This window comes from Anabrus simplex, chromosome 14 (assembly GCF_040414725.1).
Source record: "Anabrus simplex isolate iqAnaSimp1 chromosome 14, ASM4041472v1, whole genome shotgun sequence".
NCBI classification, from domain to species: Eukaryota; Metazoa; Arthropoda; class Insecta; order Orthoptera; family Tettigoniidae; genus Anabrus; species Anabrus simplex.
In genome coordinates this window covers 26,386,500-26,413,622 of record NC_090278.1, presented here as the reverse complement: position 1 = coordinate 26,413,622, position 27,123 = coordinate 26,386,500, and positions in this window count along the sequence as shown.

The following is a 27,123-nucleotide window of genomic DNA, read 5'->3' as shown; positions in this document are numbered from 1 at the left end:
TTTTCGGAGAAACGCAGTTGTTATTATTAATAATGATTTAGGTCAAGGCTGGTTAAGTGTAACAAAGCGAGTTCGTCCCGTACTCTGCCACGATAAATAAAATGTCTTACCTCGGTGCTCGATGAGTGTACGCTACGCCAGGGGTAAACTTGGAGTGTGCAGTCGCTTACGTGCGGCTAGTATCCAGTAATCGGGAGATAGTGGATTCGAGCCCCACTGTCGGCAGCCCTGAATATGGTTTTCCGTGGTTTCCCATTTTCACACCAGGCAAATGCAGGGGCTGTACCTTAATTAAGGCCACGGTCGCTTCCTTCCAATGCCTAGGCCTTTCCTGTCCCATGGTCGCCATAAGAGCTATCTGTCGGTGCGACGTAAAGCAAATAGCAACAGAACTTGTAGTGAGGCCATGTTTGCACTGTTTTGTCTAAACGTTACAAAGTTGGTAAGAGCGAAACACAGTCATCACTGCCATTTTGCTTATCAAAAGTGGACATTTATATATATTTTCTAATTTTGAACAAAATTTCATATGAGTGGGAAGGGGACTTCGAAAATTTTCGGTACCACATGTTAATTCATCAAGCAATAAAAATAAGATCTAATTGTCAATATGAGATACATGTTTTTAAATTTTCATAGGACTAGGCCCTTTCTTTATGCGACAGGCATTTATTAATAAGAAATAAACTTTCGTGTTTACTTCACTTCTCACTATTACACAACAAGAAATAGTGTGCTGTAAACAAGTATGAAATATATAAACAGTAGTTCCGTAATCCCAAGCGCAGTGCCTGACGTTCAGAAGATCCCGTGTGCGAATGTTCGTTCAACGTCGCAATACCATTCCCAGTTCTTTGGCGACCATAGGATAACATTGGCTACAACTAGGAAAGGAGCAGGCACGGCCTTAGTTATGGTACAACCCCAGTGTTTTCCTGGCTTGGGAAACTAAGGAAAGTTATTTCCAGAGTTACCCACAGTGGGATTCGAACTCACGATCTACTCAATCCAGGCTTACAGCTAACGTTGGAAGAACTCTACCGCCTAGAAACATACCAAGGAAAAAGAAGAATATTTGATTTAGTTTACGGATTAGGTAAGTTATAAGTAGAGTCCGGATTATTAGGTGCTGATAGGTTAGAATGCAAACTTACTTAAGCCAGTAACAAGTATACCCTCCACTGTACAACGGTTATGCTATGAGATTTGCATAGATATTAGGGGTACAGCCTATAGAACTCCTTGAATTTATGCTACTCTTACTACACTGTGGAACAACGGGTTGCATCACACTTCCTACAAACCGAATTTCTTTGCATTCTAACCTATCACCACCTAAAAATCCGAGGTATAGTTATTAGATACCTCAGAACTGTGGTATATTGATGGTTATCGAAGTAATTTACACTGCGACGCAGAACCACCCATCATTCTTTTGTGATGGGGCAGGCTATACATACCTGCTTGACAGCTGCGTTATGATGGTCGCCTACACACTCTACGTCCAGGCGTTTGTCTATGCAATATGAATTATGCAGCACTGCAATGTAAGCGTATCACGCAAGATGTATAGTCGCTCTGAAAGAAAATGTGTGGCGTGGTGTTATACGTCCCTGGGATTTAATATTTTATGACAGTTAATTATCATTAATGCTAAATTTATGGATACTCACAACAAAAAAAAATCTATAGGTTCAATTGTCTCTGAGAAAAGTGTACCTGCCAGGACTTACACAATACCAACGCTCATTCTTTTTCTTTTTGAGCGACAGTACACTATATTTCTTCACAAGAAAGGACCTTTTATGTATTTTTAACATGGAAATATTTTTATGCTTAGGGTCCATCTCGAATCAGTCTCATCAATGTTCACGACACCACTGTAACAATGACAACTATTGTTCGTCTATGCATACTTGGTCAGTAGCGTCATTTTGTTATTGTGCACTTTCTTCCTGTAACGAAGAGCTTCAGAAAATCTCGTATAAAGTGAACCCCGTTGTACTCCTTAGTCCAGAATTAAAATCCTTGAACTGGCCGGAAAACGAACCCAGGTCTTTGGAATAAGAATCAGGTACGCTACCTCTACCTCGAATAATAATAATAATAATAATAATAATAATAATAATAATAATAATAATAATAATAATAATAATAATAATCTAAAGACTAAATTCGCCGGGATGAGTGGCTCAGACGGTTGAGGCGCTGGCCTTCTGACCCCAACGTGGCAGGTTCGATCCTGGCTCAGTCCGGTGGTATTTGAAGGTGCTCAAATACGCCAGCCTCGTGTCGATAGATTTACTGGCCCGTAAAAGAACTTCTGCGGAACTAAATTCCGGCACCTCGATGCCTCCGAAAACCGTAAAAGAGTAGTTAGTGGGACGTAAAGCAAATAGCAATATTATTATTATTATTAAGATTAAATTCGGGAAAATTCATCAAGTGAATGAGTTCAAGTACATAGAAGTAATTCAGCCCTGAAGGTTGAATCGTGAAGCAAATAAGGAGAGGATCTCAAAATTCCAGAAGGCCTATAGACTTATCTGGAACAGACACAACAAAAACTCAACATCCATGAACGCAAAATTAAGACATTACAACTCATTTATCAAACCTAAAGCACTGTACGCCTTGAAAACCTTGATCACTGGAGGAAGATCACTTATTAAAGACCTGGCGAGTTGGCCGTGTGGTTACGGGGCGCAGCTGTGAGCTTGCATCCGGGAGATAGTGGGTTCGAACATCATTGTCGGCAGCCCTGAAGATGGTTTTCCGTGGTTTCCGATTTTCACACCAGGCAAATGCTCGGGCTGTTCCTTAATTAAGGCCACGGCCGCTTCAATCCCACTCCTAGGCCTTTCGTGTCCCATCGTCGCCATAAGACCTATCTGTGTCGGTGCGACGTAAAGCAAATTGAAAAAAAGAAACCTTTTTAATGACATAGTGAAATAGGATAGGGAAATATTGAGGAACATTTTTGGTCCAACCTACTCAGAGGGAATCTGTATGAAACGGACTTTTCGGAAGCTTTATTAGCATTATGAAAAGATCACTGACACAATCAGGGAAAGGGGATGAACGTTCTATGGCCACATTATCTGAATGAACAATAACAGGCTCATCAAAAGGATTCTCAAACTTGCTCTCTCAATGAAAGTCAAGAAAAACTGGCTTAGTAAAATGCAAAAAATCTTCAGGAAATTGACATCCTACAGAAAATTTTTCAAGATCGACTCGAGTTCAAAAAAGTGTTCAACAACCACCATTTTGCTGAGAAAATGAACACCAGGATCAAAAAATCATGGACTGAAGAGTGGAGGAAAATGTTCAGTGCCCAGATGAAGAGATTTTGGGAGAAGAAGAAATCAACATCAACTAAATAAGTTCCATCGCACTCCACAGATGGGCATATCGCTGTAATAATAATAATAATAATAATAATAATAATAATAATAATAATAATAATAATAATAATAATAATGCATGTGTGTATGTTCAGTCTTCAGCCCTAACGCTGGTTGGATCCTTAACAGCTCCGCCAACGGCTGTTATAAATGGCCTAGGCATCACTGAAGAGGCGTACTAGGGAAATGAGGAGCGAAGTAGTTTCCCGTTGCTTTCCTCACCGAGCCAGAAGTTGCTATTACCCATCAGTCTGCCAAGCCCACTGAAATGTAGTATGCACCAACCGACCCTATGAGCAACATTTTCACACCATTCATAGCAGGGACTGGCTGCATAAGGATTGACATTACTAGCATCGCTCATACCTCAGTCACTTTCATATTGTCAAAGCCAAGGATAAGACAGAGACAGATCAATGAAAGTAACAAAATTGCTCTAAGCCCACACCGTTTATTATTATTATTATTATTATTATTATTAATAATAATAATAATAATAATAATAATAATAATAATAATAATAATAATAATAATAATAATAATAATAATAATACTATATTTACGAGGTGTAGAATGTCTTCCATTTTTTCAAACTCATGAGCCTTACCATTCTTTTGTGGATACACTCATATTTATCTCCGCTGTAGATGGAGTCAATGGATGCATTATCTGTACCCCTGCACGTCGTAAGAGGCTACTCGCTGCCTCGTATTCTAAAACCCAAAATATATACATGATTCTTTTCTTTTCCGTTTATCTGAGGGAATGTACGAGTGAGAAGGTTTTATCAAGTGTTCTCTGTTGTACTTGGCATTTAACATACACTTAATTCAACATCTTCATAGCAGTATCGTCCGATTCTCTGCGATAAGAATTTCTTCATCACTCTGAGACAGAGTATCCCAAAGATACTTTATGGATGATGGATACGAGAGGTATTTCGATGGGACTTATTTCCTAGTCCCATTTCGGAGAAAAGTCCTCCATTGGTCCCATCCCCTGATTCCATTCTTTGTTCTGTTTCAGTAAAACCTGTTTCACAACGTTTGCCCAAATAACGGTAAGTGAAGAATGGCGTGGAGTAGAGTAGATACAGTTCCATAAGGAAATAATACTTTAACCAAGAGTTTTGGGGAAAATACCGTTATTAGTAGGGCTCGGATGTTTAGGACATAAATGTAGCCCAAATAAGCAAGCAAATATGACCTCGAATGTGACTAAATATGACTCAAAAATTACAAAATATGACTCGAAAATGGTTAATCTAAATATGGACATTTAAAAATAAATTATAAATCGAAACGGTAATTCCAATGATACATATTTGTATTTATTCTTATTTTCATATTGATTTTCTGAATATACATGTTCAGCAGTTTGTCACAGTCAATTGTCCTTGATTCACTTATCAAACATTCGTGAATACATATCTATAAAGTACTAAGTTCGCTAAGATTATCAGATCACGCAACATTTTGAACGTCAGGACATTTTTGCATCGTGAATTGAAGGTTAATACGAGAAAACTAGAAATTAATCTACGTTTTAAAAATATTTTGGAACGTTTCAGCCCAGATTTCATTAATATTATTCAAATGCGTTAAAGTTTAAATTGAGTACCACGAAACGAATTACCGGTAAGTAGATGTCTTTCAATACATTACGGTAGGGCGGGAGGGCCTATAGCGCAAACTCACATTCCTCTTTCATTCTTCTCCGTGGCTGGAACTGAAGTGTATGAAAAGATTCATATTTTGTGAACACTTGTTCGCATTCGATAAGTTGATTTTGCACTGCTACAGCTGTCGTCAAACCGCCGAAATATGATGTTTCTACTCAAAAAATAGCTCAAAATATGACCTTATCATAAAAAATAGCAAAAATATGCATTTATATGACAAATACAAATCACTTCATTGTGACCATAATCACTTGCTTTTCACCAAAATCCAATCGGGCAAGAAAATAGAGACAAAGAAAAAAATATTACTTTTTCTAAACGTCCGAGCCCTAGTTATTACACATCATTAATGTGTTCATAATATTATAAGAACAGGTATGAATGGAAATATAATATATTTTCTTAGAATAACCAAAATATCCATAGAATGACGTGTCATTTAGTTTTAATGAGTGAAGTGTTAAATAATTCCAAGGGAAGATTATTAATTAAATTATATACGCCACTTTTATGCTTAATCCGTAAGATATTTACCGTACATATTCATTATAGATTCATTATAGATTGTTACCCAGTGTGTTTCTCTTATCGGTTGGCCGGCAGGTGCACCCAGCTTATCTGCCTCCCGTTGACTCATCACTGCCCGCTCCGCGACATAGCAACAAGCACAGCACTCCGCCCACTTTATTCGTGCATCACATCAGATAACAATTAAAATTAAGAAAATAAGAATTGAGAAAATTAGTCATTAAGAAAATAAGCTCATACCTTATGACAGGGGATGCTGGAAATGTGTTTCTCCTGCATCCACACATTTCTATCCGCATATTTATTTCAGTTCCTCCGACGTGTAAGGGTTCCTATTTTAACATTTTGGTAACCTGCTATGTCGAGTTCTTCGAAACCCAGAATTCTTGTCCAAGTCATCTTAGGGATTTTGCAGGTGTATGTTCTAATCTTTCTGTGATTGCATTTACTTTTTCCTCGTTAAGTACACGTTTTTAACACTATTCGAAGAGGAGGGAGAACACCTGAAAATTGTGTTACCAATCGCCTAAGGACTTCCCTGCAAGAATCTGTTTTCACATAATTATCGTACATAAATACCCTTTTCTCTACTGTGTACACATGTGGAGGCATTATGAGAATTATACCCCGAAGTAACACTTTACAACTCGAGAAGAGTTGGAGTGACAGAACAACAATTAATACACGTTCTAAGCACGGACCTGAACTGAGAAGTGCGGGCATTCCCGTGCTGTTGCTGTGCTGTGAAACGGAAAGTGATGAGTCAACGGAGGTGAATAAGCTGGGCGCGATGAGAGAAACTCACTGTAAAAGGCCAAGTCTCTAATCTGATCACTTCGTGGTAGTCCATCTCTCCCTATTCACTCCAATCATTAGAGGAGACTATTAATTTCTGATCCCTAATTTACTTGACACCGGGACACAACATCGTTCATTGGTGGTTTTTTTATGGATTTACATCAAGCGTTACGGAGTCGGTCGGATATAAACCTTGTGAGGATGTATGCAAGTGGGCGAGGGAACTTGACGCTCGCTGGGGAGAATAGGTTTCTTGGACAATTCATTATCAGCCTAAATCACCACTGCATGCAAGACTTCTTCTCCGCATCTGATATCTATGAAGACGAGGGCTGAAACCACCATCGCCAGAAAACAATGAAAGTGCCACACGCCACGATTTTGTCCACGAGCCCTTTAATATCCGGCTGGATGACCGCCTCGAGCAGCAGACAGCTACATATATCAACATGCTCTATGAGAATGACTTTATTCTAGTGTAGCCTTGATATTCATACAACAGAGGAACAATATTAGCCGGCAATACTCCACGGCCGAATGAAAACAATAACATGAAATAGCGTGTTTATATTTAACGTGATCTTCTGGCGAGTAATCAACATCGTGTATTTGAAATTTCATTGGAATCTGAAACGTGTATGTTACATAGCTGGAATATTATAGAGCACGAGATATGTTTGGACATAATGAAATGTATACGTCAAACGCATGTTAAAACAAAAACACGAATACTCATCATTTGGAATATATACCGCAGTAGTGTCATCATGGCATTTACTGTGGACCTGCCAAGGGCTCTCAAATGAAATCGCATTATTGTATAATTAATACAAATTTAGACATTTATTTATTTATTTATGTATTTATTTATTAGAGCATGTGGCTCTCTCTTACACTTATACTTGTAAATTACAGGATAATACATACATAGAAAAAATAAAATATTCTTTATAAAATCAAAGATTACTAAGCTGAATAACAGATTTTGAGAACATGTACTATAAACAGATATGAAAACTCAAAAAATAAAAAAGGAATCGGGAGCATGAAAGTAGAGAAAGAAAGAGAAAGGTCATAGTGAAAAACAAGTAAAATAAAAAAATGAAAAAATTAAGGCAATGGACTGAACACAGTACGTAAGAAAGTAGGCCTAATGGAAATACAAGTATGACCATAAACAGTAATTATTATACGTGAGTTTGAAGCTAAATATTATGAACATTTATACCATAACAATAAAAATAACCTAATATTAATTATAAGAAACAACTGTTTTGTTCCCATTGATGTTTTCACGGCCGTACTTAGAGATATGATGTTGTGTAGTCTTTTGGGCTTATGTCGTGTCAAGAAAATAAGTTGACATCCTTTACGTTTCGCAGAGAATTGTGGTCTGCGTCCTGAAAAGTAATCTCGACTGTCCACGAGAAAGGCTTCTTAAACAACGACTCTTTAAAATTTAGACGTTACAATAGAAGTGGAATGTGCCACGTCCTGGGAGCCATCTGGTGGCGAATGAACGTACCATATCCACTTCTATTATAACGTCTAAATTTTATAGTGTCATTGTTTAGGAAGCCATTCTCGTGGACAGTCGAGATTTCTTCTGAGGAAGCAGAGCACAGTTCTCTGCGAAACGTAAAGAATTTCACCTTATTTTCTTGACACGGCATAGGCCCAAAAGACTACACAGTATCATGTCTAATAATTGTGTTCATTTACACAGTAAACTGGCAATGTTTGCTAGCCTGCCTACCACAATCACACAATCTAACATACGTCACCAATCACACGAAAGAATAAGCGGTATTCAAGAGGTAACCTCTACACGCAGTCTTACATTTTGATATTGACTTATAGTTCCTGATGGCAGCTGGAAGTGAGTTACAAAGTCATGACCAAGTCATAATGAAGGATCTATTATACACTGAAGAGTTGTTGATGGGAATAGCGAGGGAAGTGCCAGATCTATTGTTACAATTATGTAATGAGGATAAAAAATACAATTTTGAAGAAAAGTGTTTGGGTAGATTTTCACTCAATTCGAAGCAACAACGTAAGTATGTGAAACGTCCGTCACCTATCGGGTTTTAGCCAGGAAAGCGCTGTTTAGCTAGGGGTTATGTGAGCATCATCTATACAGTATATTAAAAGAGTTTACTAAAAACAGCTTTGGCAAATCTGTCCGTCCGTTCTACTAGTCCGATATGCTTCATTTTTGTTTTATTTTCTCCGGAATTACCTGCCGATGAATCATGAGACACTTGCAGTTCGCAAAGTTCAGCCATGTTTCAGTAATCATAAAATGAAATCATTAAATGATGTCTAATAATTGCAGGCGAAGGCTTACCCTACACGCAATACATCCTGTACTTAGCGGGTTGCTATGCGACTAACACTTTCATTAATATTCTGATATATGTGATTTTCATCCATAGTAATAGCTGCCTCTGTGGATCAGCGGTAGAGTGTCGGCCTCCGGATCCCAAGATAGCGGGTTCAAACCCGGCAGAGGTAGTCGGATTTTTGAAGGGCGGAAAAAAGTCCATTCGACACTCCATGGCGTACGATGTCGGCATGTAAAAGATCTCTGGTGACACATTTGGTGTTTACCCGACAAAATTCATTAAATCTCAGCCATAGACGCCCAAGAGAGTTTCGGTTTACTCGGTCTGCCATCTAGTGGGGGCTTAGAGTAAAACGGAACGTCGAAATTGACGAGCAGACAGCCAGATGGCGTCAAATTGAAATGTCTGCACACGGTAGCTGAGGCCATACGATTATTATTATTATTATCCATAGTAATGTGATTGTGTGCAGCAAGTGGAGACGGAGAATATAGACTTCCTCTTATGATGGAAGAATACTATTCTTTGCTAGATACTCTTTGATTCTCTGACCTTTTCCAGATTCTGAATATACTTAACAGATGGTAGAACGTTCCTAATAACTTACATGCTGGCTAAGAGAAAACAGTCTACGTACGTACAGAGAGGAAGGTATGTAGTCGACAAGCCTTCTGTATGACCATTTAAAGCCCAAGGACAAACTCTTGAGAAAGTGGAACCAGTATTCTGCCACGGCCCATTGTATATTGCACTATCTCTGGCAAGATCGTTTGAAAATGTTAAGGTGCAAATCGAAGCACAGTGAATGTTGTACGGAAAGAAGTGTTATACACTACATTACGAATGAATCAAGACGATTTATCTGACCTCTTTATAACAAGTGCTGCGGAGTAGTACGCGTCCTCTAGTAACTCAAGTAAAAAGCAAATCGAAGACCAGAGTTTGAAGCTCCTTGAACTTTCGTAGTTTGTTTATAGGTATTTATTTGTACTTGTTTGAAAGGCTCTGTGCAGTGTGCTACACCTGAGAGATGAACGCTGTGTAATTCCAAATACTGAGAGTACGAAGCATCGGAGCACATTTTAATTAATGCAAAAACCGAGCAACTGGCCACGCGATTTGGGGCACGTAGATATCAGCTTGCATTCGGGACACAGTGAGTTCGAACCTATACTGGGACTGTACGTGAATTAAAGCCACGGCCGCTTCCTATACAATCGTCACCGTAAGAACTATCTGTGTCCGTGTGACGTAAAGCAAAATTATATAAAAAACAACAACTGAAACCCAGCACCCCAATAACATTCTCAAAATTCAGTCAAATAACAAATGTCCCCCCCCCACCTCCAAAACGCCACTCACTAAATCTCTAACAATCACAGATTCCAAACAAACACAAAAAACACTACAAAAATCACAAACGAAGCCCTCACGTATAATAATAATAATAATAATAATAATAATAATAATAATAATAATAATTACTGATGCAATACGATGAAAGCAATATTAACAATATTAACAATAATAACAGTAATAGTATTAATAGAGTAATAAAACGAAGTGATAATAAGGAAGAATCACATCGTACATGAAAAAAATCATATTATCCATATAATACACATCGTACGTAAAGTACATTGAAATATATGAATAATAAGTACTAGATATGCTACTCGAAAGAAAGTTTCAAATATATATATATATTTCAAGAACATACCGAGATATCGCCTTAAATAGAGAAGTGAAGAGAAGGATTGGTAAGAAGAAGAACAAGAAGAAGAAGATCTTATTACAAACGGAACTGTGATGATAAATTCTCCGGCCTCCCGTTAACCTACTGTGTACAGTTACCCGCAACACCCGAAACACCCTGTAAACCACGGTAGTCGTCTCTACGCGAGGCACAGGTGAGCCGGACATGTCCTCGGCACTAAAAGCCATATAATAAAACAATGTCTACAGATAAGAAATGTTCTTCAGCTTTTTCCAGGTTTTTCTGGGGTCGCTGGAGCCACCCAGCCTCATTTTGGTTTTGGCCGGGATTTGAACCTTAGCCGTCCTGGTGGGAAGCCAGCAGCTAAGCCACTGAACTAATCACGCCCCCAAAAACAACGCCTATAGATATGATGTTTAAATTATATAATGAATAAACAATCTGAAACATGAGAAGTGTTGTTCGACTGCAGTTTCAACTGAGCGTAGGCTACTGGATAACGCAGGTTATTTTTGATTTTTTCTTGAAGAGCCACGTGTAATACAACAATAATAGAACACATTCCACTTCAGATATTTTGTATCAAATGCTATTTCGTAGTCAGCCAATTACGCTGAGAGCTCTCTGAGTTCTATTTGAGGCGCACAGAAATGGAGAAGGTTATTTTGTGCCATAATACCTCGAGGGCTGAAACATGTTCCTTTCTGCTTGTGTGTTCCACTCTAACAAGCAACTAATCGATACACGTGCGAGTAATATTACAGAGTCTTGATGACATTAGTTCGATAACCGTGGGAGTAACATCCATTAAATGTATTGTAGATTACAATAAAACATGAAGACTTCCCTACACTTCGATCACCTTGTTGCACGACTTTTCATTATTTAACCAGTTATTGAATTAAGTTTTTAGGAGAGCTTTCTGAGCAATTTTGTTTTTGTGGATGATGCTTTCGTCGTTTTTTTCTTCAGCGTTTGTCCCTCCTGCTGGCGGGGTCCCCTACATGGATTCGTTGTCTCCATTTAGTTCTGTCCTGAGCTATGTCTGGGTGGAGAGTAACGCTCTTCAGACCTTTGTGAAGGGTATAGGCCCATCGCTGTTTTGGTCGTCCTTTTTATCATCTGCTGGCGACTTCTAATATGTAAACCTTCTTCATGATAATGTCGGCGTCTGCCTTTACTACATGTCCAAATCATCGTTAACGACTCTCGCTCATTTTTTCTTGAATCGCGGCAACGACAACTCCAAACCCCTCCCTGATGGATTCACTGGAGATGCGAGCCAGTTTAGTGACGCCAGCTGTCAACCTCAGTATCTTACGAGGGAACACTTACATGTGTTTCACTCGGATTCCGTTGAAATTTGGTAGGAATATTCGTGGGAGGCAGTAGAATGCTAAGGTGAAAACTGCATGTGCTCAGCACAAGTTTAAACGCCAAAATGGAACAAATAAATAGTCGAAAAATTAGAAGTGCCGCGGGAGTATCGGGGTGTGGCGGAGAGGTAGGGAGGAGCGAAGCAGCGGACGTAAGCAGCGTATAGTCGGGCTGCTCGTTTGAGTCGAATGAATGACCACCCACCCCCACCCTCCCGGCCACTCTTCTTTACTACACCGCACTTCGCACATACCTCGTATCTTCCCGATTAGAAACGTCAAAGCAGATCAAGAGGTGCACATTGATTAGGCGTCCGATGAGACAACGTTCTTACAATGACAGGTAAAATCTGACGTTCTTATAGTCTTTTTTATGAATGGTGACTGTATATTTACTTTAACCAAGTATGTTAATAATTAATTTTTTACACCTAGATACAACAAAACGCCCACTACATAAGTTATTCAATCCGTGGAATGTAGTAGTGTGGCTTCAGAATTGTTTTCCAGAGTGTAAAAAAAGACACCCCATTTTCTGAAGATGAAAGGAATTTGGGATTGGAATTATATCGTAAGTAGATCAATGTATTTATATACCAGGGGGCTCACGGACGCCGTACTCTCTACTTATAAATGTCCCGCATGCATAAGTGATGTGTGGGGTGTCTACCAACTGATTTTAACAGGGGAACTACTGCCAGCGGGAAGGTTACGTCAGAATATGAAGAGATAAGAAACAGAGTCACACTCGTAGCATGTTACTCAGCACTGCCGGTCGAATGCATCCCTTGAATTCGTAAACATCGTTTTAGACCGCATAGTTTTAGGCTGGTGTATGGTACAGCCGCACTATATTTGCTGTCTGCATATCGGCAATGGCTAGTGTGATCAGCAGCGTTGAATACATAGGCATTATTTTAAGCTGGACAACCTGGTCGGAATGCAACAGAAGCTCCAAACAGACGCACGCCTTCTACACACATATTTCGCCGAACAGTATTCGTTTTTGTTCCATTCAATCATCGCTTTTATCGAGTGGAATGTCTACATGTGTCTAAATTAATAAGTTATTAGATTTCATTTACTGGATCTTTGGCGCGTCTACAAACAGTAGGGGCGGTCAAGAGGTGGGGTGAGGAGGGACAGTCGCTCCCACCCGCACTTTGTAGAGTAAATATGACATTTATTCCATTTTAGCCAGCTGGAACTAGGAATTATTTTAAAAAAGCTATTTCTACAAGCCTTGTTGTCTTATATGCTAAATCTTTTCTTTATTGTACGGCAAGTAGTGGGGACGTTGCATGTGCTGTGAGGAAGGGTAGTAGGGGTACAAATTTTTGCCGAGGTCGTGGCCACGGAGTTATAATTCACCCGCTTGCCGCGCGCATTCGTCAGTCTGGCAGTATCTTTATTGTCTGTTAGTTTCTTAGTGTGTATTCAAATACTAAATGATTATTAATTGCATAATCATGCCGTACATCTATGTAATTGTACAGAGCGATCTGGCCGTGGGGTTATGGACCCGCAGTTGTGAGCTTGCACTGGGGAGATAGTGGTTTAGAATCCCATTGTCGACACCACTGAAGATGGTTTTCCGTAGTATTCCATTTTCATACCAGGCAAACGCTCAGGCTGTACCTTAATTAAGGGCACGGTTGCTTCCTTCCCATAAGTTCTATCTGTGTCGGTGCGACATAGAGTCAATTGTAAAAACAGATATATTTAATTGTAATTATAATTTCAACGCGAGAGAATACCAACTTTACATTCACCGGGCTAAATTATTTCGTTTGTATTATGCTTTTTTATAAGTAAATGTAATTAATCAGCCCCGTGGATTAGGCCTATTCGTAATAATAGTTTTTTTGAGATTTTGATTCAATGCTGTATAATAAAATTTTCACCAAGTCTCACAAACATACTACGGGGCATTTACTTAATAAATAACATAACACAAAGAAGTAACTTAGGAATGTTGGTATTAGCTCCTGTTGAAATACGATTACAACTGAATTTTTTTTTTACAATTGGCTTTACGTCGCACCGACATAGATAGGATTTATGGCGACGATGAAACAGAAAAGGGCTACGCGTGGAAAGGAAGCGACCGTGGCCTTAAATAAGGTACAGTCCCAACACTTGCCTGGTGTGAAAATGGGAAACCACGGACAACCATCTTCAGGGCTGCTGACAGTAGGATTCGAAACTACTATCTCCCAAGTGCAAACTCAGAGCTGCACGCCCGTAACCCCACCGCCACCTCGCCCGGTATAATTACATAGAAGTACGGCATGATTATGCAATTAAAAATAATTTAGTATTTGAATACTCACTAAGAAACTAACAGACACTAAAGAGACTGTCAGACTGATGAACGCGCGCGACAAGTGGGTGAATTATAACTCAGTGGCCACGACCTCGGCAAACAATATATACCCCTACTACCCTTCCTCACAGCACAGGCAAAGTCTCCATTGCTTGCCGTAGTGCTATTCAAATTGGTTAGCGGCGACGAACAGTATTTTGTGCGTATTTCCGTCAATAATTATGTTAATAATTACAGAAAATAAACGAAGGAATTAGGAGAAACAGCTTTTTAAAATAATTTATAGTTCCAGTTGGCTAAAGTGGAATAAAAAAGCAATGTGTACTCCGCAATCGCCCCTTAGTCGCCGCTACTGTTTGTAGACACGCCAAATGTGTAGAAAAGGAAATCTAATAACTTATTTATTTATACACGTGTAGACATTCCACTCGATGGAAGAGTTGCATGTATGAAACAAAAACTAGTACTGTTCGGTGAAGAACGTATGTAGAAGGCATACGTCTGTTTGGAGCTTCTGTTGCATTCTGACCAGATTGTCCAGATTAAAATAATGTCTGTGTATTCACCGCTGCTGATCACACTAGCTACTGCCGATATGCAGACAGCAAATATAGTGCGGCTGTAGCATACACCAGCCTAGAACTATGCGGTCGAAAACGATGTTTACTAATGCAAGGGGTGCATTCGACCGACAGCGCTGAGTAACATGCTGCGAGTGTGACTCTGTTTCTTATCTCTTCATATTCTGACGTAACCTGCCCGTTGGCAGTAGTTCTCCTTTTAAAATCAGTTAGTAGACACCCCACACATCACTTATGCATGCGGGACATTTATAAGTAGAAAGTACGGCGTCCGTGAGCCACCTGGTATATTTACTTTTACGAGAAAAACAAGCGTTCACAGGAATTGCGTTCTTGTCTCCGTTTTACAGGTCTAATTGCCGACAGGGTTTTGGATACCGATATGACAGTTGAAATGGATGGCACATGGGATATGTCAGATGATGACTTTGATTTCAAGGAAGACAATATTAAAACACCGTTATTTGACCTCGTCTCCAAAAATGTTGCTCCTAACACTGCATCCACAACAACGGCTGAACGATGCCTAATCCCAATAACTTATAAGAATAAGGTCGTCTAATATTGGCGAAACAAAGGTGGGAAACAGAGGAGCTTCGCATCAGTGAAACACAGGTTTTGTAAATTAAATTTCCGGCAAGAGCTTTACAGGTGGGAGCAACAACTGGAAAACTGTGGCACAATGGGGGAAAACAATAAACTTGTTACGAAGAAGACTTATCAAAAGTTCAAAGAAAGTAGACAACGAAACAAAATTGTTCACGATATAAATATTAAAAAATGGGCCTTAAAGTACGGTCGTCTTGTTAGCTACGACACGTTTCGAGCGTCTCATTCCTGCGCAATGAGTTTTAAAAAGAAATTCAAAATTGCATCAAGAAAAATTTGCAAATTCGTATCTAAAAATTACCAATTTGAAAAATAAGATACTAATTGTAACACGACACTGTTTGTGGAAGAAGTATCGCAATTAATAGAAAGTCACGGCCCAGAGTGCGAGTTTAATGCTGATCAGTCTGGTTTTCATGAAGAGTTCCATTCTGGCAGGACCCATAGTAAACGAGGAGAAAAAGTCGTATTAGCGGAAGCACAATCTATGAATTCACTAACTCATAGCTACACAATACAGCCAATAATTTCGGCAGATGGACAACTTCTGCCGAAGTTGCTAGTGGTGTTGAAAGAAAAAAATGGTAAATTTGGTCCTAATATAGAAAAAAAACTATTTACCGCACCAAATGTGTACACTTTGCCTTCAAAGTCTGGAAAACTGACCAAAGAACGTTTACAGAAATGGTTACGGGATGTTTATTGTGAGCTAGTACCAGAGTAATCTGTTTTAGTTCTCGATTCCTGGACCGGACAGAAGAAAGAAAATATTTTAAATGCTAAGATTGGGAGTAAGAAAATCATTCATGTTCAAACAATTCCGAAAGGAGCCACTGGACTTATCCAGCCGTTAGATGTTTTGGGCTTCCGCATTTGGAAGCAATTTAAACGTATTTTGTACGATTTAATTTTGTTAAACTCGTTAGACATCAAGGTACATTTAAGGAACAACCTTTTAAAAGTGCAATGTTTGACGCACAACCAGTTCTCCTCTCCGCGTTTTCGTAGCATGTGGCAGTACAGTTGGTACAAATGTGGCTATGTTAACAAGAAACCTTCACAGTTTGTTAATCCAGTCGATTACTGTTTCAAAGAAGAGCCTTCCTATAAGCAATGTAATACTTGTGAAAGCGACAGCGCTGTAAGGTGCACACAGTATCTGTGCCTTGTCCACTTTTTTTGTAAACAATCACTATTGCACTAATTACAACGAGTAACAGGAACTCGGGCGTGAATTTTTCAAACCTTATTGGCATCGTTGTTCAAACATAGTCCTTTGTACACTTGTATCATGTGCTGTTTTCATATTTACGTTTTGCACATCTAATCGAGAAGTTAAGGGGAACGCGCTAACTATACGCTGTCTGGCTGCTGGCGCAGTTCGACACAGCCCGGTTGGCTCACGTCCGCTGCTTCACTCCCCCCTACCTCTCCGCCACACCCCGATACTCCCGCGGCACTTCTAATTTTACGACTATTTATTTGTTCTATTTTGGCGTTTAAACTTGCGCTGGGGACATGCAGTTTTCACCTAAGCATTCTACTGCCTCCCAAGAATATTCCTACCAAATTTCAACCGAATCCGAGTGAAACACATGTATGTGTTCCCTCGTTAGTCTCGATGACACCCAGGGGTCATATCCGGCATATTTTCTAATGGGACACCCCTTCCCGTGACTTGCCACTCAGTCTATAAAATGCGTGTGTTACTTGGCTATTATATACTAGACGTACCTGTGTATCATCCTCAAACAAATACGTTATGTACCCTCCTCAGTCCGTATGTAGCATATGCTCTGCATGTGATTTTGTTTACTTACAATAATAGAAACAAATTTAAAGAAAAAATAATAATGGTAGGAAAGTCAAGTCCTTATGTAGCATATATGCTAAGTCATAAAACAACTTGGTGAAATATAATAATTTTATTTGGTAAATTTTTAAAAGTCCACCTCTGTGGTGTAGTGGTTAGTGTGATTAGCTGCCACCCCTCGGGTTCGATTCCGAGCTCTGCCACAAAAGTGGTACGAGGGCTGGAACGGGGTCCACTCAGCCTCGGGAGGTCAACTGAGTAGAGGTGGGTTCGATTCTCACCTCAGCCAACCTGGAAGTGGTTTTCCGTGGTTTCCCACTTATCCTCCAGGCAAATGCCGGGATGGTACCTAACTTAAGTCCACGACCGCTTTCTTCTCTCTTCCTTGTCTATCCCTTCCACCAAGGCCCCTGTTCAGCATAGCAGGTGAGGCCGCCTGGGTGAGGTACCGGTCATCCCCACCAATTGTATCCCCCGACGCAGAGTCTCGCGATCCAGGACACTGCCCTTGAGGCGGTAGAGGTGGGATCCCTCACTGAGTCCGAGGTAAAAATCAACCCGGGAGGGTAAGCAGATTAAGAAAGAAAGAAAGAAAGAAAGAAAGAAAGAAAGAAAGAAAGAAAGAAAGAAAGAAAGAAAATTAAAAAAAAGTTATTTGAGCAAAATCTAACACATCGAATGCAAAAACAGGTTCGGGGCTGAAGGGGGTCCCAGATGTACCTGTGTATTATCTCAAAAAAATACGTTATGAATTAGACGTAACTCTGAATGATCTTTAAACAATTGTTTGACATAAATTAGTACTTGTCAATGAATGTCATTGCTTTATCAAGTGAATAAAAAAAAGAGAAAATGAAAAGGGAGAAGAAAAGTACAAATGAATGGTGGTGTTTCAAATGCTAGCAATCAGACTGCCAATTTGTATTGCAGACTGTTAAATTGAAAGGGATATTTTCACGTTAAATAGGACACAAACCTGCTGTTTATTTTTGACCTGCTGATGTATGGATAAGCCCATGATCCCCTTGCAAGTCAGTAAAATTTTAGACCAGAGAATCCGTACCCATAGAAAACGTAAATTACTGTCATGCAAATATTATTCCTTAAATTTGCAGTAAAATTCTTTGGAAACTGCTTTTATGAAATTCAGTTTCCGCTCGAACTTCCGCTGGTTTATAGAGTTGACATTTTCATTACCTACCTTTCAAACAAGCTATCCGCGTCATTTCGTGCTCCCCACCAGTTATGTTATTTATCGTGAGGAGAGGCATTTCACATTCCACATTTGATTGCAGAGTTTCAAACAAGGAAATACTTCAAACTTTTAGATAGACAAGTAATATGCGGAGACAGTGAGGAATATAGAGTGCTTTTTACAAGGTATAGGGGTTACCAAAATGCGAGGATTGGTGAAGTAAAAACTTTTAAAGTATAATAAAAATTCGGACTATCGCGCCACGGTTCTCTACTGTTATAAAAGCTTTAAGAATATCCTGCAGATGACAGCACCGCGCAGACAAGCCAACAAGTCTAAGAATGTAGGCTCCACTTTCGACAGTTATGAAGGAAGAACAGTTATTTTTCACTGTTTTCTCCATGAATTCTTACTCGTTCAGATGAGTGTTACTAAAGGCATGAATTTATAAATCGAAATAATTTTTATATAACACGTTTTAAAGAGAGAAGGCCAGTGTACTTTGCAACAAGAGTGTGACTTCGTGTGATGTCAGTAGGTGCTATAATAGTTGTTTCATTACTGTTTGCATGAAGGAGCTTAACAAAAAAGATGTTAAGAAAAAATAATTTATATCTTCCGTTTCCTATATTTGTACGACGCTAATTAGAGCCAAAAAACATTTATAATGAACAACGTGGTCTGGACTGAGAATAATTCAATGATGGTGCAAAGTATATTACGGAATTTAAAAACAAACAGGGAGAGTTGCATAAATCCAGTCTATGGGTTTATGACCCACATAATAATAATAATAATAATAATAATAATAATAATAATAATAATAATAATAATAATAATAATAATAATAATAATAATAATAATCAGTATTCGGGAGGTAGTGGGTTCGAACCCCACTGTCGGCGGCCCTGAAGATGGTTTTCCGTGGTTTTCCATTTTTACACCAGGCAAATGCTGGGGCTGTACCTTAGTTAAGGCCACGGCCGCTTCCTGTCCCATCGTCGCCATGAGACCTATCTGTGTCGGTGCGACGTAAAGCAAGTTGTAAAAGTTGTAAAATAATAATAATAATAATAATAATAATAATAATAATAATAATAATAATAATAATCCGCTGTAGAAGAAAGGATACAAAAGATGGAAAGAGCACGCGGTATAACTAGGAATATCTACAACAAAAAGTGTTTATCTAAAAACCTCAAAATACAACACTACAACACAATAGTCAAACCGGAATGCTTGTACGCTAGTGAATGTCTCGCACTGTATTACAAGCTGAATAAATCAGAAGTACTCGAAAGAAAAATTATACGGGAAATACTCTGTCCACTAAGAGCTTCCGAACTCTGGAAATCAAGAAGTAATGATGAAATATACTAGAAAACATAACAGATACAATGCGAAAGGGGCGATTGATATTTTTTAGACATTTAAACAGAATGGATGACAACAGGTGAACCAAACAGATCTTCAAATATCTTTGGAACAAGAAGTCAACAACAACCAGGATTCATGAAGTCAGGAAAGATTCGGAAAGAATAAGGGAAGAAGAAACAACAGAGAGAGAGAGAGAGATGTTTAGAAAGAAAGTGTTAAAAATGGAAGGATTACAAGGTCGTAAGGGAAAGAAAACAGACTCAAAAATATGCGATGTTAGGAAAAGGAGGAATAGTGTGCAGATTAAGGAGTACTGGAGGAAGAAGAGAAAACAACAAAGGATGAAGCATTGAAATTGTCACGTGGTGTTTAGAAAACTCTAACAGAGGAGGAAACAATAACACCAACAGTAACACAAGTTTTATAGGAGAAATAGTCGGTTCCGGAGAAAAATGGCAATTTACTGAGGTGACAGGTAATTGAAGGTGACCATTCAGAGAGGTTTCACTGTACAAGTAATGTTTCCTGGCTACGAAACTGGAAACGCTAAAATGCGAAACAGAGGTTGATCGGAGGAGTCAAGTTGTTGTTGGACTGACCGCTATTGTTACCATTAAAGCACAAATCTAATAATGTCTGACGTTAACACAGGAGATGTACATACAAAATTAGAATTCTGATTGGAGTGAGTAGGAGGATACAGCGGCTGATCCTGGTAAGAGCCGAGAGATTGACATTTTCACCGTCATTTTGGCTGTCACGCCGTAATTGGTCAGTCATTACATTAATCCATAATTACAAGCCATCAGCGGCCTGGGTTATTTAGTTCGTGCTAACAAGCGCGTAATATTCTTTGGAACTTGAACACTGTGATGTGATGGCCAGGATCGTATAACGTCCAGGGGATCACCTAACAAGTTGATGGAGTTTAGGGTGTTTAAAATTGATGATCTATTGAGGAAGAGGAGAGTTATTTTCAAGTCGCAGGATGAAATACCAGCGATGGTTTGAATATGGACTTCCTGTTATGATTTAATATAACAGCATTGGTTTTTCACTTGTGAAAAATGGGATATTTTCAAACTAATTTAGCGGCTAGTCAATTTTAAGGTAGAAAACGTTCTTTCTGGATGAGCTACTTCTTCTAAAGTGACTGACAGACAGCTGTATACCTGCATATGACGTGGTGGTTGCATAGCGTGAAACAATCCACGGTTCTTGCCCTTGGGGCAAGCAACTCAATGTTGAAAACATCCCAGGGATGAGACCTGCGAATTGTAAGGAAAGAAAATATAACAAATTATGAGAATCTATTCTCTATTTATTCCTAAAATTACAATATTTTTAAATCGTTAAGTCAATGCATTGTTTGAGTTAAGCACCACTACGAGCACTAATGTGAGTCAATGCTGCAGAGTTTCACTTAAGGCGTTATAACTACATTCGGCGTGGACTTTTTGAAAAATCAAAAACCGCCTGAGGGTATTGAAACAAGGGACATATTACAGAAAAAATTATGTATATAAGTTAATTTGGCTAGGATTTGAATCAAAAACAAATCCAGTAAAAACAAGCGATTTTAGGCTGTTTTTCCGCAACTGCATTTAGGCCGGAAGTGATTTTCGAAATTTGTGTTTTCAGTTTGATGGAACTCTCTAAGTCTCACAATTTGAAATCTTTCCGGGCTCTTTAGCTCTTCAACTTTGTGTGCAATTAAGGAAATTGCTTAATTTTAAGGTATTCGTAGCATGTGGACCTCTACTTTGCCTGCTAAGAAATGTTTTCAATATTAAAAGCCTCTTTTGTATGACTCCTTTACCTATTTGAGCGTTTCAGACTCAGTTATTGCAGACCACCTTCTGTTAAAGTTAAGTAGTTCTATTTCAAAGACTCAGTGTTAATGACAAACTGTGCTGAAAGATCGTAATTTAATGTCCTGGAAAATGAAAATAGGTGTTGTGAAAATTCGCATTTTCCAATCCTAAAGTTATGTCTAGGGGAGTAATTTTCAGACATTAATAAGTTAGAATGCAAACGTATTTGAACAAGGCGCAAACGTCCTCCAGCCGCTCCACAGTTATGTGGGCGAGTTGCCTAAACTTTAGGGGTTCTGATAGTTCAGATCGTTAATACTCGTATTTGTGCAGATCTCACTACACAACCGTTATGTGTTGCATAAACTGTAGCTGTTCTTATGGTTCAGATCGCTAATATTTATGCAAATATCACGACTGAACCGTTGTGTCTTGCACAAACGTTTGGGTTCTGATAGTTCAGATCGCTAATATTTATGCAGATCTCACTGCACAACCGTTATGTGTTGCATAAACTTTTGGGTTCTGATGGTTCAGATCGCTAATATTTATGCAGATCTCACTACACAACCGTTATGTGTTGCATAAACTGTAGGTGATTTGATGGTTAAGATCGCTAATATTTATGCAAATATCACGACAGAACCGTTGTGTGTTGCATAAACTTTTGGGTTCCGATAGTTCAGATCGCTAATATTTATGCAAATCTCACTGCACAACCGTTATGTGTTGCATAAACTGTAGGTGTTCTGATAGTTCAGATCGCTAATATTTATGCAGATCTCACTGCACAACCGTTATGTGTTGTATAAACTTTAGGTGTTGTGATAGTACAGATCGCTAATATACATGCAGATCTCACTGCACAAACCGTTGTATATTGCATACACTTTAGGGATTCTGATAGTTCAGATCGCTAATATTTATGCAAATCTCACTGCACAACCGTTATGTGTTGCATAAACTTCAGGTGTTCTGATGGTTCAGATCGCAAATATTTATGCAAATATCACGACAGAACTGTTATGTGTTGCATAAACTTTAGGAGTTGTGATAGTTCAGATCGCTAATATTTATGCAGATCTCACTGCACAACCGTTCTATATTGCATAAACTTTAGGGATTCTGATAGTTCAGATCGCTAATATTTATGCAAATCTCACTGCACAACCGTTATGTGTTGCGTAAACTTTAGGTGTTCTGATAGTTCAGATCGCTGATATTTATGCAGATCTCACTGCACAACCGTTATGTGTTGTATAAACTTTAGGTGTTGTGATAGTACAGATCGCTAATATATATGCAGATCTCACTGCACAACCGTTGTATATTGCATACACTTTAGGGATTCTGATAGTTCAGATCGCTAATATTTATGCAAATCTCACTGCACAACCGTTATGTGTTGCATAAACTTCAGGTGTTCTGATGGTTCAGATCGCAAATATTTATGCAAATATCACGACAGAACTGTTATGTGTTGCATAAACTTTAGGAGTTGTGATAGTTCAGATCGCTAATATTTATGCAGATCTCACTGCACAACCGTTCTATATTGCATAAACTTTAGGGATTCTGATAGTTCAGATCGCTAATATTTATGCAAATCTCACTGCACAACCGTTATGTGTTGCGTAAACTTTAGGTGTTCTGATAGTTCAGATCGCTGATATTTATGCAGATCTCACTGCACAACCGTTATGTGTTGTATAAACTTTAGGTGTTGTGATAGTACAGATCGCTAATATATATGCAGATCTCACTGCACAACCGTTGTATATTGCATACACTTTAGGGATTCTGATAGTTCAGATCGCTAATATTTATGCAAATCTCACTGCACAACCGTTATGTGTTGCATAAACTTCAGGTGTTCTGATGGTTCAGATCGCCAATATTTATGCAAATATCACGACAGAACTGTTATGTGTTGCATGAACTTTAGGGGTTGTGATAGTTCAGATCGCTAATATTTATGCAGATCTCACTGCACAACCGTATGTGTTGCATAAACTTCAGGTGTTCTGATGGTTCAGATAGCTAATATTTATGCAAATATCACGACAGAACCGTTGTGTGTTGCATAAACTATTGGGTTCTGATAGTTCAGATCGCTAATATTTATGCAAATCTCACTGCACAACCGTTATGTGTTGCATAAACTTTAGGTGTTCTGATAGTTTAGATCGCTGATATTTATGCAGATCTCACTGCACAACCGTTATGTGTTGTATAAACTTTAGGTGTTGTGATAGTACAGATCGCTAATATATATGCAGATCTCACTGCACAACCGTTGTATATTGCATACACTTTAGGGATTCTGATAGTTCAGATCGCTAATATTTATGCAGATCTCACTGCACAACCGTTGTATATTGCATACACTTTAGGGATTCTGATAGTTCAGATCGCTAATATTTATGCAAATATCACTGCACAACCGTTGTATATTGCATACACTTTAGGGATTCTGATAGTTCAGATCGCTAATATTTACGCAGATCTCACTGCACAACCGTTGTATATTGCATACACTTTAGGGATTCTGATAGTTCAGATCGCTAATATTTATGCAAATCTCACTACACAACCGTTATGTGTTGCATAAACTGTAGGTGATTTGATGGTTCAGATCGCTAATATTTATGCAAATATCACGACAGAACCGTTGTGTGTTGCATAAACGTTTGGGTTCCGATAGTTCAGATCGCTAATATTTACGCAGATCTCACTGTACAACCGTTATGTGTTGCATACACTTTAGGGGTTCTGATGGTTCAGATCGCTAATATGTATGCCAATATCACGAGAGAACCGTTGTGTGTTGCATAAACTTTCAGATCGGCAAAATATATGCAAATTTCACTCCAGAACCGTTGTGCGGATAAAACATACTTGCGTCTTGTTCAAATACGTTCGCATTCTAACTTGTTCGTGCCTAAATATCCTTTCATCGGTTATGTCAAAAGGAAAGACAGCTAAGAGGATTGAGGTTGGGTTCATGAAACTGGGACAGGTAGATCATTTCAAGTACTGTCCTTACTGTGTGTATGGTAGTGTCTCAATCGAATCAAGCTGCAACGAAGCTAATGCAGTGAGTTCTCAGTCCCAATAAAGAGTATTCCGTAAGAAACTGTCTTTACACCGGTCTGTCTTCAAACCAACTTTGATTTACGGGAGAGAAAGCTGAGTTGATTCACGGCATCTTATTTATAAGACTGAAGTAATAGAATGACAACTGTCGCAAACAGATGGGAACAATGGCGAGAAAGTATTCGGAACGGGGAGATAATGTTTAAATAAATAAAAATGAACACGGGCTTCGTTGGTGGTATCATGTGAGGCAAGTGGAGGTGAATAGGTTACCTAGTAGAATTATGGATTCTGTCATAGAGGGTAATAGAAGTAAAGGGACGCAAAGAAGAGGATGGTTAGACTCAGATTCTTATGATTTAAGGACGAGACGTATAAAAGTAAACGATGCCACAGAACTAGTTACAAATAGAGGATTTTGAAAGCGTTTAGTAAATAGACAGGGGCTTGCAGACTGAACGCTGAATGGCAAAAGAGTTTATAATGTTGATTTATATATTGTGTGTGTGTTTATATAAAGGAAAAACGATAATAATATAATAATGATCAAGAAAGGTAGTAGGACCAAGGATCCTATCAGATGGAAGGCGATGGAACAAACCAAACCGTGAACTCTACCAACACTAAGAAAGGTGTAGAAAGTTCTGGTTGAACTTAATATTAATCATCCATAATACTTAATTAATAATTAATAATAATTAATAAAGAATTACTAGGCAGACAGAAAAGCCCAAGGTTCCAATAACACCAGAAGCACAGCTAGGGAACAAGCACCCAGGCAAACCCAAACGAACTTTAAAATATGGTAGTAAAAATAATGAAGATATTATAAATCGTTACGTAATGTTAACAAATTATAACGCCTGACTTTAAACCCTTGTTCCTTGATACTTGCGATAATTAATAATTTCGTGTGGCTATTTCTAGCCGAGTGCAGCCCTTGTAAGGCAGACACTCCGACGAGGGTGGGCGGCATCTGCCATGTGTAGGTAACTGCGTGTTATTGTGGTGGAGGATAGTGTTTTGTGTGGTATGTGAGTTGCAGGGATGTTGGGGACAGCACAAACGCCCAGCCCCCGGGCCACTGGAATTAACCAATTGAGGTTAAAATCCCCGACCCGGCCGGGAATCGAACCCGGGACCCTCTGAACCAAAGGCCAGTATGCTGACCATTCAGCCAACGAGTCGGACCACTTGCGATAAATGGAAGATACTCTAAAACGGGATGAGGCAAGGTGAATGATCAAATATTAGAAATATATATTATTTCAGTTATATATTGGTATCGTTATGAAAAGGAACGTATTCTTCACATGATGTTTTATGAAAAAATGTTTAAAACTTGAAAAAATTAGCAAAGTAGGGCTCCCATACAGCGAAAACGTAAAACTGATCAATGTCATCAGCTGTGCCATACGTTGGAGGGCTGAAGAGGCCGAGACAGTTTCAAATTTTGAGTCTTGGATAGCTCTATCAAACTAAAAAATTCGAAAATCACTTCCGGGCTAAATTCAGTTTTATAAAAACGTCATAAAACAGCTTGTTTCTTTACTTGTTTTCTTTTTGATTGAAATCATAGCCAAATTAACTTATTTTCATGATTATTTCTCTAATGTGTTCCTTGGTTCAATATCCTCAGGACTTCTTTGATTTTTGAAAAAATATCCACACCGAATGTAATTACAAGGGATTAAGTGAAACTCTGCATTGACTCACGTCAGCGCTCGTAGTGGTAGAAAAAAGGCAAACTGCTAATATAATTGACCGGATAACGATGATTAAGAAAAGCATTGTGATTTTTGGGACTAAATAAAGGATATTATATTCTCATGCTTTAGTATATTTTATTTACCTAAAATTCGCAGTTCATATCCCTAGGATGTTTTCAACATTGAGTTGCTCAATATTTTTGGTGTATGCTTCTCGGTCGAAATTTTTGTTTCGATCCACGCAGGCATTGATATTTTATTATTGTTAAATGATATATTTCAAGTTTATTATGACTAAACCTACCATTATGTAGGATCATGGATGCAGATAGCAATCCTCCTTGAGAGGCCATTACGCGAAAGGAGTATTGTAGATTACTTTACAAGCAAATTAGATGACAGAGTGAACGAGCGATGTATAAGCTGTCATTACTGTCGTCAAGGCCAATACGCCGTATTGATCCAGTGACAGTTGAACAAACAACAGCAAGTACTGTAGATACGATGAGGAGGATAATAAAATTCAGCCGACATTGACACCAAAACCTTTCCTATGTCGGTCACGGCTATCTATACTATCTCACGTCCTAGAATTATTATACTAGGGTTCTTTTTGTTAGTTCAAGGCACGACTACTAAATAACCAATGAACTGTGACCTGGTTCAGCCAGTTTTGCCACTTGATTACACTTTAGCTTAGAGTTTTATACCAAGCGATTGTCTCTCAGTACAATGAAGCAAGGAGAGT